The following is a 14,383-nucleotide window of genomic DNA, read 5'->3' on the forward strand; positions in this document are numbered from 1 at the left end:
GTTGTTTTTAATATTGTCCTCACTTTCTTCATATTCAACACACTGTAAGAAAAATGTTCACTGGACTTTTTGGCCATACATCAAGATACAGGTCTGACACTATCGACAGCCTAGGGACGATAAAATAATCTGGCTCCTGACAACAAGATGCATGGGTGTTAGTGGTGAGGAAAATCAAAACTGAGAAAATGCACGGAAAAAAATTGTGTACAACTTAAAACTTGTGCAACTTCCCCTTATGCCGTAGATAAAGCAAGGTCTCTCTGACCTTGGCAGCTGTACAGGGCAGTCTTTGCATAAGAATGAATTGTGCTTAATATACTGGAGGAATTGTTCAGAAACAAATACGCTTCTCTTCCACATCAGGGATGCGATCTTCTTGTTCCAACTGTCGTTACAATATAAAACATGCACATGTATGGGGAGTGGCACAAGGGACAAGCCACTCATCTCTAGATATTTCAGTGTCTCTGTGTCCCCCATTCCCAATATAGGGGGGCAGGGTCTTGTGCTGTCCCCCACGCTGTGCTTGAGCTGAACTTTTCCAGTGGGTCAGCTGAGTCCCTGTTTGTGATCTTTGAGTACAACGGTAATGTGACCTGTGTCCTTTATAATCAGGCCTCTGTGCGTTAGTTTTCATCTGATAACAGGAGGGCTGTTCTGCAGGGAGCTAGGGGTAACAAGGAGGAGAGCTGGCAGGAAAACAGGGCCCATATCCCCAGCAAAAATGTACTGACATCACTACTGAGGCAACTGATATTTCAAGAGTTACAGGCTCTGATTTTGCAGCCCCTGTGCAGATGACTCATTGAGGTCAGTGGGACTAGCTGTGTGAATCAGATTTGCAGGCTTTGGCTCCTGTTACTGTCTAGAATCCGTAGCAGTGGCCTGCCAAGCTAGGGCTGTGCCACAGTGAGGTAACATGTAGGGCTGAATCCTGCAGGAATGGAGGGCTAGGAGAAGGCAGGGCTGCAGGAATTCAGGACCATCACAAATTTCCCCACTGTTTGCTCCATGAGCAAGGTGCATTTCTTTGAACTGCCTCCTCTAGCAAACACGTCTAGTTATAAAAACCAAACCAATCAAACAGAACCAAGCCAGACACTTCCCCACCCCACACCTCTCCCCCTGGGGAGAGGGTGGAAGAACAGATGCATCACAAATGTGAGTCACGTCGCTTAATGCACTGGTGGAAGGCGCTCCGATCCAAGGGTGACGAGTGTGGTATAGGAACCTTTATGGAACAGAATAGTGTGGCATGGGGCTCTGGGACTTACGGCCCAGTGATGGGAAGCCAGCCGAGAGGAGCAGGCACGTAGGCCGACAAGACCATCATACTGAGCATGTGTCATGAGGCATCAAGCAGGTGCGAGGTTGTTTTCTTAGACCCCTGCATGCCTGTATGTGTGACTGGCCAGTTCTCATGGCTGCCCTGCTCTCGGATTCTCTGGGTGCAGCTCCGAAGCACACGTGGGAGAGCCCCTGCACATCACTGAACATCCCCCAAATGGCTGCAACCCGCATCCGGGCCATGCCCTCTCCAGGCGAAGTCAGCAAGGCCTGGGAAGGAGCAGGATAGGGCCCATCACACTCAGTGGATTGCTTGTAAGCATCTATGCCCTGCCTGCCCCAATCACCTCCTCCTCCTTTCAGCTCACCAGCGTTAGACCTGGCCTATAACCCATGTTGACCTAGGTACCGCTTCTCGAGGGGGTGGATTTATTGCAGTGACAGAAAACCCCCTTCTGTTGCTGTAGCGAGTGTCTACGTTAGAGTGGCACAGCACGCCATGCCTGTGCTGCTGTAGCACTTGCAGTGTAGACATGCCCTTAGTCTAAGTGAGGGCAGAGAGGTTTACGGCCATTGACGAGCACTGTACACATCTCTCGGCACTGTGCAGGAACCTGCGCTCACAGGGGCTGAGCAAACACTGAGGGCCGATGCTTTGCCTCTCCACCTTCCTTTCGGCAGCCTGCAGGCTCAGTCCCTTAGGTTCCTTTGGTTGCTGTAAGGGCACGACTTGCTTGTGAGTTTTGCCTGAGTAAGGGCTACTGAACATGGCTAGCTGGCAGGAGAGGACAGGATGTAGTAACGCCGTGGATAGAAAACATCGTCAACGCATGCAAAATGCCAAACGTTATTAAAATGGGCAATGGAAAAGCAGGGCATAGGTCAGTTCTGGAGGGGGGTGAAACTGACTTTTGAACAATACTCGGATTTCTAATAGCTCTGGTCCATACAGTATTAAATCGAGTGTTAAGGAAATGGCATGCAGAAGGTGATGCAAAAACAAAGAACCCCAAGGCCCCAACATGACCCCCGCCCCACTCTCGAGCACCGCAGTAGTAAACAGAAAAGGAACAGCTCATGAAAGCAATTCTTAGCACAGTAAGAGAAGAATGACGGGCACCCTGTCTCCAAAACTGGAGGTAAGCGTCATAATCTTGGTGCTTTACTGTTGAACATCTGCCTGGAGTGGGAGTAAACCCACCAATAGAACCATACGCAATAGGCCTGACGGCCTTTGTAGACCCCATCCAGGTGCATCTGTGTAAATTATACCAAAGGTGCCCTGAGTGTTGCAGTGCCCCTCGTTTGTAATCCTGTCTCCTTGGGGCAAGGAGGGAGACGTGCATCAAAATCCACCCCAACTGTTCAGAAGCACAGACCGCATCCCCACAAAATACGCACCAAGGGGGTTAAAAATATGTATTACAAACCACCTCCCTGTTTCAGTGGCATCCAATTAGTCAATAAAAGTAAAGACACATAGTCAATACAATTCTTAACATAAAGAGTGGCAATTAAAGAGCTTGGTAAACATTTGACTCTGAACTCCCATTGGCATAATATCAAATATAGTCAGAGTCGCCCAAGCATTCAGTAGTTTATATCCCTTTCATCTTCACGGTTCCACCTCTTTTATCAGCTGCTTCTGCAGAGTCCAGCTGGCCTTTAATATAGGTCTAGAAGAAGGCAGAACTGCTCTGTCCCTGCACCACAGCTTTCTGCATGTTAGTTCTATAGAGGCATATAGAATTTGGGGTGAAATGCTGGCCCACTGATGTCAGTGGAAGAGCGAGGCCAGGATTTCACCCATCATGTCCAGAATCCACGCTGAAGTAGGAACCTACCATCCTGCCACAGTGGTGGGCAGCTCTGGGTCCCTGCCCAGAAGAGCTTACAGTTTACGGGCCCAATCTGACATCCACTGAAGTCAGCTGAGATCCGTGGGTGAGGGATCAGGCCTTTAGGCGCAGTGCAAAACAGTCCATAGCAAACCACACACAGAGTAGGGAGTGGGCCCTTTGCTTCATAGAGCAGTTAGGGTGTCAGGGGTTTCTTTGCAGGTGATGAGCTGAAGGAAATAAAAAAAGAGATAAAATAAGGAGAAAACCTGACGATAAAAGCCTTAGCGTATCTATCTGCTTTATCCCTCAGTGGTTGTGGCTCAAAATAGGGGGCAGACCCAGGCTTTACTATGCGCACTGGGTCTTTAGCATGGGGGCAGAATAAGAATTGTATACTAACCCTCTGCATGATACCACAAGGCTTATAAAATGAATAGACTAACTCTGCCCAGTAGCCAGTGTTCCACGGATTAATTTCTTAAAAATGTGCTGTGCATGGGACATAATGGCCTGTGATGCTGAGGTCATTGTATGGCTCCTGGAACCTTTAAAAATGTATATTTAGAAATATCTCTGCAGTTCAGTTTATAATAGTAACAGCAAACAGCAACACAGTGTGGAGTTTGCGCTGAGGATTCCACGTTAGTTGGGTTAATGGTCCTTAGTGTAACTCCTCCCAGTTGGTCATTAATCCCTAAGAAACGCCCTGTGCAGCTCTTGATCATTGCTGCCTAATTGTAAGTTACATCTGTGTGAGCCCTAAACCTAGGCTGGCCTTTCAAAAATGAAACTGTTTGGTAGGGAGTGAGCTGTAGCTCACGAAAGCTCATGCTTAAATAAATTTGTTAGTCTTTAAGGTGCCACAAGTACTCCTGTTTTTTTTGCGGATACAGACTAACACGGCTGCTACTCTGAAACCTGTCTGCCATGTGTTTTTTCAAGGTACCTTGGAAAGGACTTTCGACCCAATTCACACCTTGTCCAAATGTAAACAGAACGGGTATCGTTTCCTGTCTGTTCTCCAGGCTGCACTTGGTAGTGCAAAGCAGCTTCTCAGTAAGCCGCTTTTCCAACAGGGGTTACGTGCAGGGAGGGACTGCAAGATGCAAACAATGAATGAGGCTGTTTCAAGAAGGACTTTTTGTCACTTTTGTGCTGTCATTGCTGTAGAGACACCCTCTTTCCCTGGCGTGTGCAACCACAGTCCCAATAAACCAAGTGATTTTTTTTTAGGAACTTCCAAAGCACCAAAGGAGGCAAAAATTACAGTATAAACAGAAAGCGAAAATGTGGGTTCCCTATTCATCCTGCCCCTGTTTTTTGAACAGCTGATATTTGTCCCTGTTCGTTTCTGCTTCTTGCCTCTGGGGTACCTCCATCCTGCCCCAAAGCGGGGGGTTCTTTCCCTGGGTGCTGTTGGACCATGACCCTCCAGAACACCTTAGGTTGAAGAGTGACCCAGACCTCTCTGATTTAGATTTTTCTGTAGAGAAGGCTCCTCTTTCCCTTCCCAGAGACCTCCCACCCATTCTGGATTTCAGCCTGCTGTGCCCTGGACCCCCCACAATTTATTGCACACGCCATCAGGGGTGAACTCGGCACTACGCTGTATTAACTCCTGAGCAGATATCCTTCAAGAGGGGTGGGATGATGGCTGTCCCTCCCCAGTACTCTCCCATCCCCAGCCTCAGTGAGTGTGTGCAGACATCGTTGCGCAATCCTTCACCACATCTAGGGACGAAATAATGAGAAAAACAGAGGAAGAGCTTGCAGCTGTTTGTTCAGTTGCTTCTGTTCCCTGAAATTCCCTAATCTGAACCTCCGGCCCCACCCCTGTATTAACAATCTCCTAACCCCATTCTGCTGTCACGCCAGCCAGGCTGCTCGCTGTGCAGAAGGCCATCTTTACTGCCTCAGATCTTCTCGCTAGAGCTGCCCCACCTCCCTGCCCGTGTCCGAGGACTCTGCCCAACATAAGGGGAAGTTCCTTGCCAGCCCGCCTTTAGCAGACACATGCTCTGAGTCACTTCTGTATGGCCCCTCCTGCCATAATGGCCATGTTACTACCACAGTGTATGTTCTTGGGTCAAGAGAGCAGTGTGCCAGGGCTGTTCTTCCTGAATCTAGTGCCTGGAACAGCTTGCTTCCTGCTGTTTGTTAACCTGTGAAACACAGCTCGACTTAGTTCCTTGTGTTCTTTATCCTTGATACGGCTGTTTTATTCGGTGGGGTTGGGTTCGTGTTTTCATCTTAGGGGCAGATCCTGAAGCAATGGAGCTATGACAGTTTATCTCCCGCTGAGATCTGCCCCCAGGAACGGCTTTAAGCTGTCGTCTCTCTCACTTTGGTGCCAATCAGATCTGCTGGTGCCGGGGAATAGATCATAGCTTGCTTACTCTGTTAGGAAGGGATTCCCCCCCCCCCCACCCATTGTCCTTCCCCTTCTCATTTTGCTTCCCCCCCCTGCTTTCTCCACAGGGATTTTCCTTTGTTCTGTTCTTTTTCTTTCCACATCCTCCCAATCTCATTCTGATCAACTGTTTCTCGCTCTCATTGGGGTGTGTGTGTGTGTGTCTCACTGCCGTTTGACAGACAGCCTTTATTTAGACTAGCCAGGGGCTCAACCCTGTTCACTACCACATCACTGGCTGCTCCTTCCTAAGGCCCTGTCTCAGTAAAGCACTTTAAGCCTGTCTTTAAGTCCTATGGAAGTCAATGGAATCCAGGTGTGGTCCCTTCTCCAGTTTGCTTTCCTTATTTTTGCAACCTTTACTCATGACAGCGGCCTGTGCTATTGGAAATGGAATTCTCATTAATCCACAAAAGCAGAGACATCCCCGGTCCCTGAAAGCTACTAACCATAAGGGCAGGATTGGGTTCAGGAAGGGAGAGAGTGTTGTCCAATGATTAGCAGCAGTGACTGGGCGACGGGGCCCCTATGGAATATTCCCACCTTTGCATTTAACGTCTCGCTACCTGCACATCCACTGGTCAGGTTTGTATATTAATAATTTATCTACCTGACAGAGGACTCATGAGATTCCATTTTTTTAAACCCATCAGTGTTTAATGAAGAGGTTGCAGATTGTTGAATGAAATTGCCCTTACAGTTGCCGCTGTAATCAGCACATCATCCTAGCAGCTCTCCAGCTGCCAGCGTTGAGAATCAAAAGGAGCATGCGTTCTGGGCCAGGCCTCCTGACCTCCACCACACCAAACACAGCTTCTTGGCGTTTCTCTTCCACAGTCACCTCCAGCTTCTCCTTGAGGAATGCCCCGCGATCACACTCGGCTTTTTCCAGGCCCAGCTCCCAAATGCTCTCGCAGGCATTCCATGAAACATCTGCCTTTGGGGGTAGTCGACCCCACGCTGCCATACCCGTCTGCCCCAGCAATGCTCTTACCACTGTACCGCTGCCAGTGCAGTGGTGGCTAAATATCCTGCTCCAACACTGCCTCTGACACAGAGAAATACAAGGTGTCAATCCCTGTCATGCTGAAACACAATGCATATATCACTCCCTAGTGATTAAAATACCTTCTTTTTTATTTTAAGAGTGCATAACACTGTCTTTCATGCCATTTTAAGTTACTCCATTATGGTGTGTCGGATACTTTATTTTTTGTTTAAATAATACAGGACCCCTACATTTTGGAGCTTAAACTCCCCCTCTCCCCTGTCCACCTTTTGATCTTTTGGCTAATAGCCACCCAATTTCTAGTATAATCCCTATGGCTGTTGTTATATCTGCCATTTAGTCTTTCCCCAGGTACCACTTTACTGTTCTTTGTGTTGGACCTTTGACTCTTTAGCTGATGATTTCACTCAGAAGTTCATTGTTGTTGAAAATAAACTTACAGGACCAACCTTTCAAACACAGTTGCACATGCTAAAATGTGCCTATACCCATTACTTCTTCTGGATCCCACTTTTAAATAGCATTCTTATTCTAAAACTAAAATTCAGTCAAGTTTCCCCCAATTATTGTACTCTGTTATTGAGATTCGTTAGTTTCCTAGCAGACATTTACACTGAACCCCTCTTAGCACTGAAATCAAAACAAGAGCATGAGACTTCCTCTGGGAAAAAACTTACATCTACATTGCAGGCAATTGTAAGAAGCCAAGTTTCCACTACAGAATTTGTACTGTGTGTGTGTGTGTGTGTGTGTGTTCTCTACACATTAGTAAGTAATTTGGCCTTCACACTTAGCAGAATTTCAAACAATTTACTTTATATCTTTCTTGATTCTTTCCCTCTTCATATAAATGAATAGCTTTTATAATAGTTTAAGTAGCAATATATTGAGTAACCTGGGTTATCAGAATAATAGAATTTTTCAGACTCCCAGCTAAATAATTGTTTAGGATTCTGTGTGTGCATGTGTATACCCCACATACATGGTCATGGTATCCAGGTGATACATGGCTGATCTGTGTCATAAATTACATCTGTCATAGCCCTTTGATTGCTTCACCTGCAGTCTGCCCACAATCCCCTCTCCCCCAGGCCTGCTTCCAACATTCCAAACGGCAGCCAATTTACAGATCATCAGTCGCCTCCTGTCCTGCCCAGATTCCACCCCTCCAAAAAAAAATATTATATATATACAGCTTCGAAGTGCAGAATGGTCAGGGACAACAACCGGGGAGTGAGGAAGGAGAAGTGGAGAGACAGCGAGAGACTCCTCAGTACGATAATAGAAAACACTTCTGTTAGAAACGTGCCTTTCGTGCAAGGATCCAAAGCACATCAAAAACATAGTAAGGCCTCTCGGCACCTAGGGCAGGCATGTAAGTATTCGCAAACCCATTTTAGAGATGAGTAAGAGGAGAATCCAGGATTCCTGGCTCCCGGCCTCCTGCTCTAACCACGAGGCATAGTCCTGTGGGCAGTTAAGGAGCCAGACATCTTCCAGTGACATGCTGTCTGATCATTTTCAGGTGGTTTTTCTATTTTTGGTCCACGCTTTAACACTGGCTTTGTTGAGTTAATTTTGATGAACTAGTCTAATATGGATCTGCACCCGTGCAATTGCCTAAAACGTATCGGAAAAAGGGGCGTGGGAATGGGGGAGAAGGGAATCATGGGAAGGGCACCGTTGATTTGCATTTGCACGGCTGGGAGCCTAACGTCTCAGCCTGCTGGTTTGACTGTTTCGACGGTCGACATGCAGAAAGTCCATTTTTTTCTGACGTTGAAAAAGCATAAATGGGAAATTGGAAGAAATTCTGGTTACCCTGGCATCCATGGAGAGGAAGTTTGGAAACCTTCACATTACAATTGCAGGAAGACAAGAAGAAAATTGAAGATCTGGAGATTTTAGTTGATATCCATGAATGATTGAAAGGCATTAGAGGGAACACGAAGGATTTTCAGTCTCTGGAAACTTGATGCATACACCTGGTGGGCAGCTGTAGAATAACAAGTAATGATCTGCTGGGTGTGTCAGAAAGCACATGGAAGCTGAAGAGGCTGAACTATTGCGTCCGGCTGGTTTTATGAAATGCCTTGAGCTAGACCGCCTTGATTTCCCTTTCCAGTGTACGGCTGCATGCTGCCTCCCCGGCCATGTGACTCAGACAGCAACAGTGCGACCGACAGAGTGTGTCACGTTTGGCACGAGAAGCGTGGTTCTGGAACTGGCATTGAAGCTGTAACAGCTTTTCTCGGTTCAGAGCCATTCCCTTGCCCATATCACAGCATCACTTCCCTTCAGCGGGGGCAGGTGTTTGACTGTTGAAGCGAGAATGAATTGTTGGGCCTGGCTTTCCTGTTGGAGGCTGTTGAATCAATGATTGGGTTGGAAGGCAAATGTGTGTGTTTCTGTGTCTCACCTAAAATTGTAATAACTGTGGGGTATGAAAGAGGGACAGCTCTGTGGGGCTTATATAGCATTGAGTGTCTCACAGGATTTTATCCTCCCAGCAACTTAGGGAGAGAGGGGAATATTATCCCATTTTACAGAACTGAGACTCCGAGTAGACTAAGTGACTTGCCTATGGTCACGCAGGAGCCAGGTATTGAACCCAGGCTTCTTGAGTCTTAGCCCAGGTCTACACTGGGGAGGGCGCTTGATCTAAGTTACATAACTTCACCCATGTGAATAATGTAGCTGAAGTCGATGTACTTAGATTGACTTACCGTGGTGTCTTCACCGCGGTGAGTCGACTGCTGCCGCTCCCCCATCGACTCTGCCTGCACCTCTCGTGGCGCTGGAGTACAGGAGTGGATGGGAGAGCGCTCGGGGATTGATTTATCACGTCTAGATGCGATAAATCGATCCCCGCTGGATCGATTGCTGCCCGCCGTTCTGGAGAGTAGTGTAGACATACCCTTAGTTCGGTATCTAGCCACTAGGCTATCCATCGCACCCAATGAGCCTCCCTGGGACTACTTGTGTATGTCAAGTTTTCCACGTGCTTAAGTCGTTCAGGCTCGGGGGCTGTCAGTGGAGTTACTCTGGATTTATGGTAGATGGAAGACTTGGTCATTTCTTTGTCACTGAGAATTAGCAAATTAAGCTGTTGTTTCCATAGACCAACCTGTTAATTGGCAAGAATTAAGAACATCGAGATGAAGTCTGGTCATGGCATCTTGGGCGTGGCAGTTATTTTCCCAGCCTTGCTGGCATCAGGAGAGATCTCCCTATGCTCCAGAGCAGGGGAAGTTGGCTGCCAGGCTGTGCTGCTCCAGGCCACTGACCTTCTGTACTCACCGATAGGTATGTGGTGTTAGCGCTCTGATTGTGAGGTTTGGATCTGCCTGGTGCCTTTGTTTGTTTGTTTAATTTGGAAAGTTTAAAACAAATTTTGGACTTTTTTTACTGTAGGGGATTTATTTTCCCTCTGTCGCAAAAGCCCACCCCAGAATTTGCTTTGCACCTTCCGGGGGGTATTATGGGACTGGGGTGGGGTAGTTTCAGTCAGTGCCTCCCGTTTTGAGTCCTGAATTCTCCCACAAATGTGGCTTTTTTGTCCCTCTGGGTGCTTTGGTTTTCTGCATCTCCCATGGAGCGTTATAGAGTGGCTCTTTCAGTTATTGTGCATGACTCCTCACTTTTAACACATCCACTACCTAGGATGGATTTGAATGTGGCATAAAGACTTTGGAGATGTGCCCCATGAGACAGGGACAGTTACTGTCTGGACCAGAGAAATGGCTCTGGGGCAGCAGCGTTGTATGCTGGTGTTATGTGTCTGTACCAGCTGGTTTGCTGCCAAGTTGCTTATTACTTATCCAAAATCTCAATACAAAGAATGTTGAAGAGAGAAACTATTTTTAATTTTTCTCTGAATTCTTCCAGCCAAGAAAGAATTCAAAACAGTTTCCAAATCCCTCTCTCCTCCTCTGAAGGGAATGTGTACAGTTGTTCATTATTAGGTAACTTTTGTGTGGCAAACAAACTGCAGTGTCTGTGTGGACATTTTCAGTAGATGCACAACAGTATAGACATGATGGGTTAAATTCATCACTGTTGTAGATCAGTTGAAGGCAAATACATTGAAAGTGGGGATCAGTTTGGCTCAGCTGTTCTTGAAAGGTTCGTTTCCTGAACGCCACACCTGTTTCCTAGTTGGGGAAAGCCCACACTGGGGCCAGCTAGCTGCATGTCCACTTGAACAGGCTCTGTTTTTGTCAAACCATTCCATCAGCCAAGGGAGGAGAGCCACTAACCCCACCGATATCATGAGAGCAGGGTCCTTTGTTCGAGGGCTCAGCACAGCTCCCGGTGGAACTCAGGTACTCTGCAGCATGCTTCCAGCGGCAGCTCCAGGAGAGGAATTTCAGTGCACCGAGGGGACAGCTGCGGGGGTTGATGTTGCCAAACTGAATGTCAAAATCTGCAGGGCAATCCCACAGCTCTGAGGAGAGATGCTGCTACGGGAAATGGTTCTTCCCGGGTCTGCTTCCAATTCACCCAGACCCCCTTCCCATTTCGGATACTGTGCAGCTTGGATGCAGGAGCTTCTATGGTCTTGGGCAGAGGGACAATGACAGGACAAAGTCAAGATTTCAAGATCTTTGAAATCTTTGTTTGCCCTCAAATCTCCTCCTCCTCCCAATAGCTTAAAGATATTCTCCCTCCTGCAGGGTCAGCTGCAAAGAGATCTCAGTCCTCCCATTTGCCTGTTTCAGTAGTCTCTGCTGTGAATCATTAAGCCTGATCTTTCTCTGAAATCCTTTTTGCTGCCATAGAAGCATGTTAAAGGAATTCCCCACAAACACACACTGTATGAGCAAGGACTGTGGGGGTTTTCTCGCTATGCTCACGCACTGAGCAGGGATAATCAGATAGATTATGTGGGGTACATCCACTTGATCCTATTTCCTGGGATTATGGGGGGGTGGGCGTTGGTCTTTCTCATCCCTTATGTGAGTTTATTTAAACAATCTGAGTTGTATGCCTGAGACACACTGCGCAGGGGAATGATGAAATGGAACGGGATGCAACATGCTGGGGTATGGAGGTCAGGTCCTTCCCACCCCCAAGAAGCAGGTGTGGTGAGGGGGGCTTTGGCAGCTGCTTCCATGGGCAGAGGAGGGGAATCCTGCACTTGGATAGCCACACCGGCACTTATGCCTACTGCTCTCCCAGGAAGCCCAGACTTTGTGGAGCAAACCTACTACACAAAGCGTGTGGGCACTCATAGTGGGGATCCTACACCTGTGGGTTCCTTCCAGCTAGTGGGAGCGATTGTGGGACGGTTTAGTTGTCTGATCAGCAAATCTGTCCTCCAACAAATAGCCCTGACTAGAGTGAATAATCCCACTGTGGGTGACGGCTCCTCATGTGAGGAGGGAACTGGAGCATTAGGTTGGGTGTCAAGGAAGCCCTCAGAATCCTGCACCCTTTGAAGTCCTGTCAAAGTAGTTGACTGCAGGAAACCCTAAAGGGGAAAGAATGAAAACATTGGTCTGTTTTTTCTTTCTCGTAATAAACCTATTTAACAAACTTGAAATTCTGTCAAAAAACAGCCTGAAGAGCTGCAGTGACATCCTCTGCATAGGACCCAATAGTGGATCCAGTACTCCAGCGGATTCTGTGCTCTTGTTTGTTAAAATATATATATATTTATATTGTGTGTGTATATATATGTAAAGTTATCAAATAGCAACATTTCTGTAATATATTATTTAAAATATCAGCTAATGCTCATCAGCTGCTGCTCGTGTCTGTGAACATATTTCAGAGAAGATTCATTTCTGTGGGGGAAGGTCATTTCTGAACTAATGTACTGAGCATTTCTAGGCAGGAAGATGAGCATGGTGCAGGACAAGCTGCGAACGCCGTGTCTGGCCAGGCCATTGGATCACAGTCTGTAGTATGGAGTTATGGATTTCAGAAGCAAAAAAGACCTGTCCAACTTTTACACACGCACACCCCTCCCCACCTCCTTACAGAGTTGCAAATACTCAAGATTCACTTCTACTCCACAGTAAACAGCTACAGCAACATGACAATACAGGATAGATTTTGTGGGCTGCATCCTGTGCTGTCATGTCACTGTGGCTGTTTACTGCAGGTTGGAAACGGATCCAAAATATTTTCATTTTCTGTAAGGGGAGAAATAAAATTCGCCAGGGTTTTTTTCCTCATCTGTGTTGGAATCTCTCTCCATCCATCTTTAGGTTGTGCAGCTGCCGCCGTTCCCTCTGAGGAGGACCGTAAGGTCTCCTTTGATCATGTCAGAACCACTATAATCTGAAGGAGGGCACGTGGGTGAGTGATATGTGAGTCGTGCCTTGTGTCTCCAACTTCGCCAGGGCTTCAGCGTACAGCCCCTGTGGTGGTCCCAGTCCCTGGGGTGCATGCCAGAGTGCTGCAGGTATATGGCGCTTTAGCCAGGCCTTTATTCAGTAGTTTCTGAAATGCATGATGCAATATGGAGCTTTGTCCTTTTGCTCTGAGGAAATACTTTCCCTTTGTTGCTATGTACAAAAAGTTCATGCCCAGGTGACTCACATTTTTGAAAGTGGCTACCTAAATTGGAGGCACAAGTGTGCATGCAGAACAAGCAACACTATGCTGTAGTACAGGGGTGGGCAAACTTTTTGGCCTGAGGGCCGCATCGGGTTTCTGAAATTGTATGGAGGGCTGGTTAGGGGAGGCTGTGCCTCCCCAAACAGTCAGGTATGGCCTGGACCCCGCCCCCTATCTGAACCCTCCTGCTTCTTGGCCCCTGACGGCTCCCTGGGACTCCTGCCCCATCCGACCCCACCTGTTCCCTGTCCCCTGACTGCCCTCTGCCATCCCATCCGACCCCTCCTTTACTTCCTGACTGCCCCCCCCCGGGACCCGTACCCCATTCAACCCCCCTGTTCCCCGCCCTCTAGCTGCCCTGCCCCCTATCCACACCCACACCCCCTGACCACCTCCCCGAACTCCCCTGCCCTCTATCCAATCCCCCCTGCTCCCTGGCCCCTTACCGCGCTGCCTGGAGCGCTGGTGGCGCTACAGCCGTGCGCCCAGAGCAGGCAGCCGGAGCCAGCCATGCCACTGCGCAGCACAGAGCACCGGGTCAGGCCACGGCTCTGCAGCTGCGCTGCCCCAGGAGCTCGCAGCCCCACCGCCCAGAGCCTTGTGCCGGCAGCGGGGTGAGCTGAGGCTGCGGGGGCGGGGGGACAGCAGGGGAGGGGCTGGGGGCAAGCCTCCAGGGCCAGGAGCTCAGGGGCCGGGCAGGACGGTCCCACGAGCTGTAGTTTGCCCATCTCTGCTTTAGTAGCTGTTTGCACGCTCAGATGTGGAGTTTGCACATCCAAATGCCTGTGTGGCACACACCGTATAGGTGAGCACATGTGTAAATAGGCCTATATCCCACTAATGAGGCTTTTTCTGCTGCAGTGTTTTCTTTCTCTTACTTGGCCTGTTTTTAGCATGCTGAAAGCTGGGGGCTAGATTTGACTCTGGCACGTAGTATGATCCGTGGTGATTCATAGCCCCAACATCTGCGATTAGACCCTGAACGAACACCTTCCAAGCATGTCCAGGGAAGAGAAATTGCAAATCTGTTCCTTTTTGTGGATAGCTGAGCTGAAGAACAAAAGAGGTTTTTATTTCTTTCCAGCTGCTAAGGTCTACCTTAAATTAAGTAAACTGTTCCCTGAGGGAGAAAGTGTCCAGGTACAGAATGTTCGTAAAGGAAATATTCCAAGTGTCTGTCGAGCCCTTAAAGTGTTTGCTTTAACAGAGTAAAGGCTGGGATGCAAATAGATTTTCTGATTTAAAAGGAAAAAAAATCTCTGGAAG

General features: G+C 48.0%; 1 protein-coding gene and 1 long non-coding RNA gene across 6 annotated transcripts in view; one reads left to right on the forward strand and one right to left on the reverse strand.

The window, feature by feature from the left end:
• The window catches only part of MBNL3 (muscleblind like splicing regulator 3), a 118,514-nt gene that overhangs the window by 18,668 nt on the left and 85,463 nt on the right, over positions 1–14,383 (forward strand). The gene's annotated exons all lie outside the window — the stretch shown is intronic.
• LOC120371425 lies at positions 2,847–5,086 on the reverse strand. The gene is made up of 3 exons (XR_005584339.1): positions 4,986–5,086; positions 4,078–4,227; positions 2,847–3,358 (listed from the first exon to the last, which is right to left on the reverse strand). It is a non-coding gene; the product is annotated as an uncharacterized LOC120371425 (long non-coding RNA).

The sequence above is a fragment of the Mauremys reevesii genome, linkage group 9 (genome assembly GCF_016161935.1).
Source record: "Mauremys reevesii isolate NIE-2019 linkage group 9, ASM1616193v1, whole genome shotgun sequence".
NCBI lineage: Eukaryota > Metazoa > Chordata > Testudines > Geoemydidae > Mauremys > Mauremys reevesii.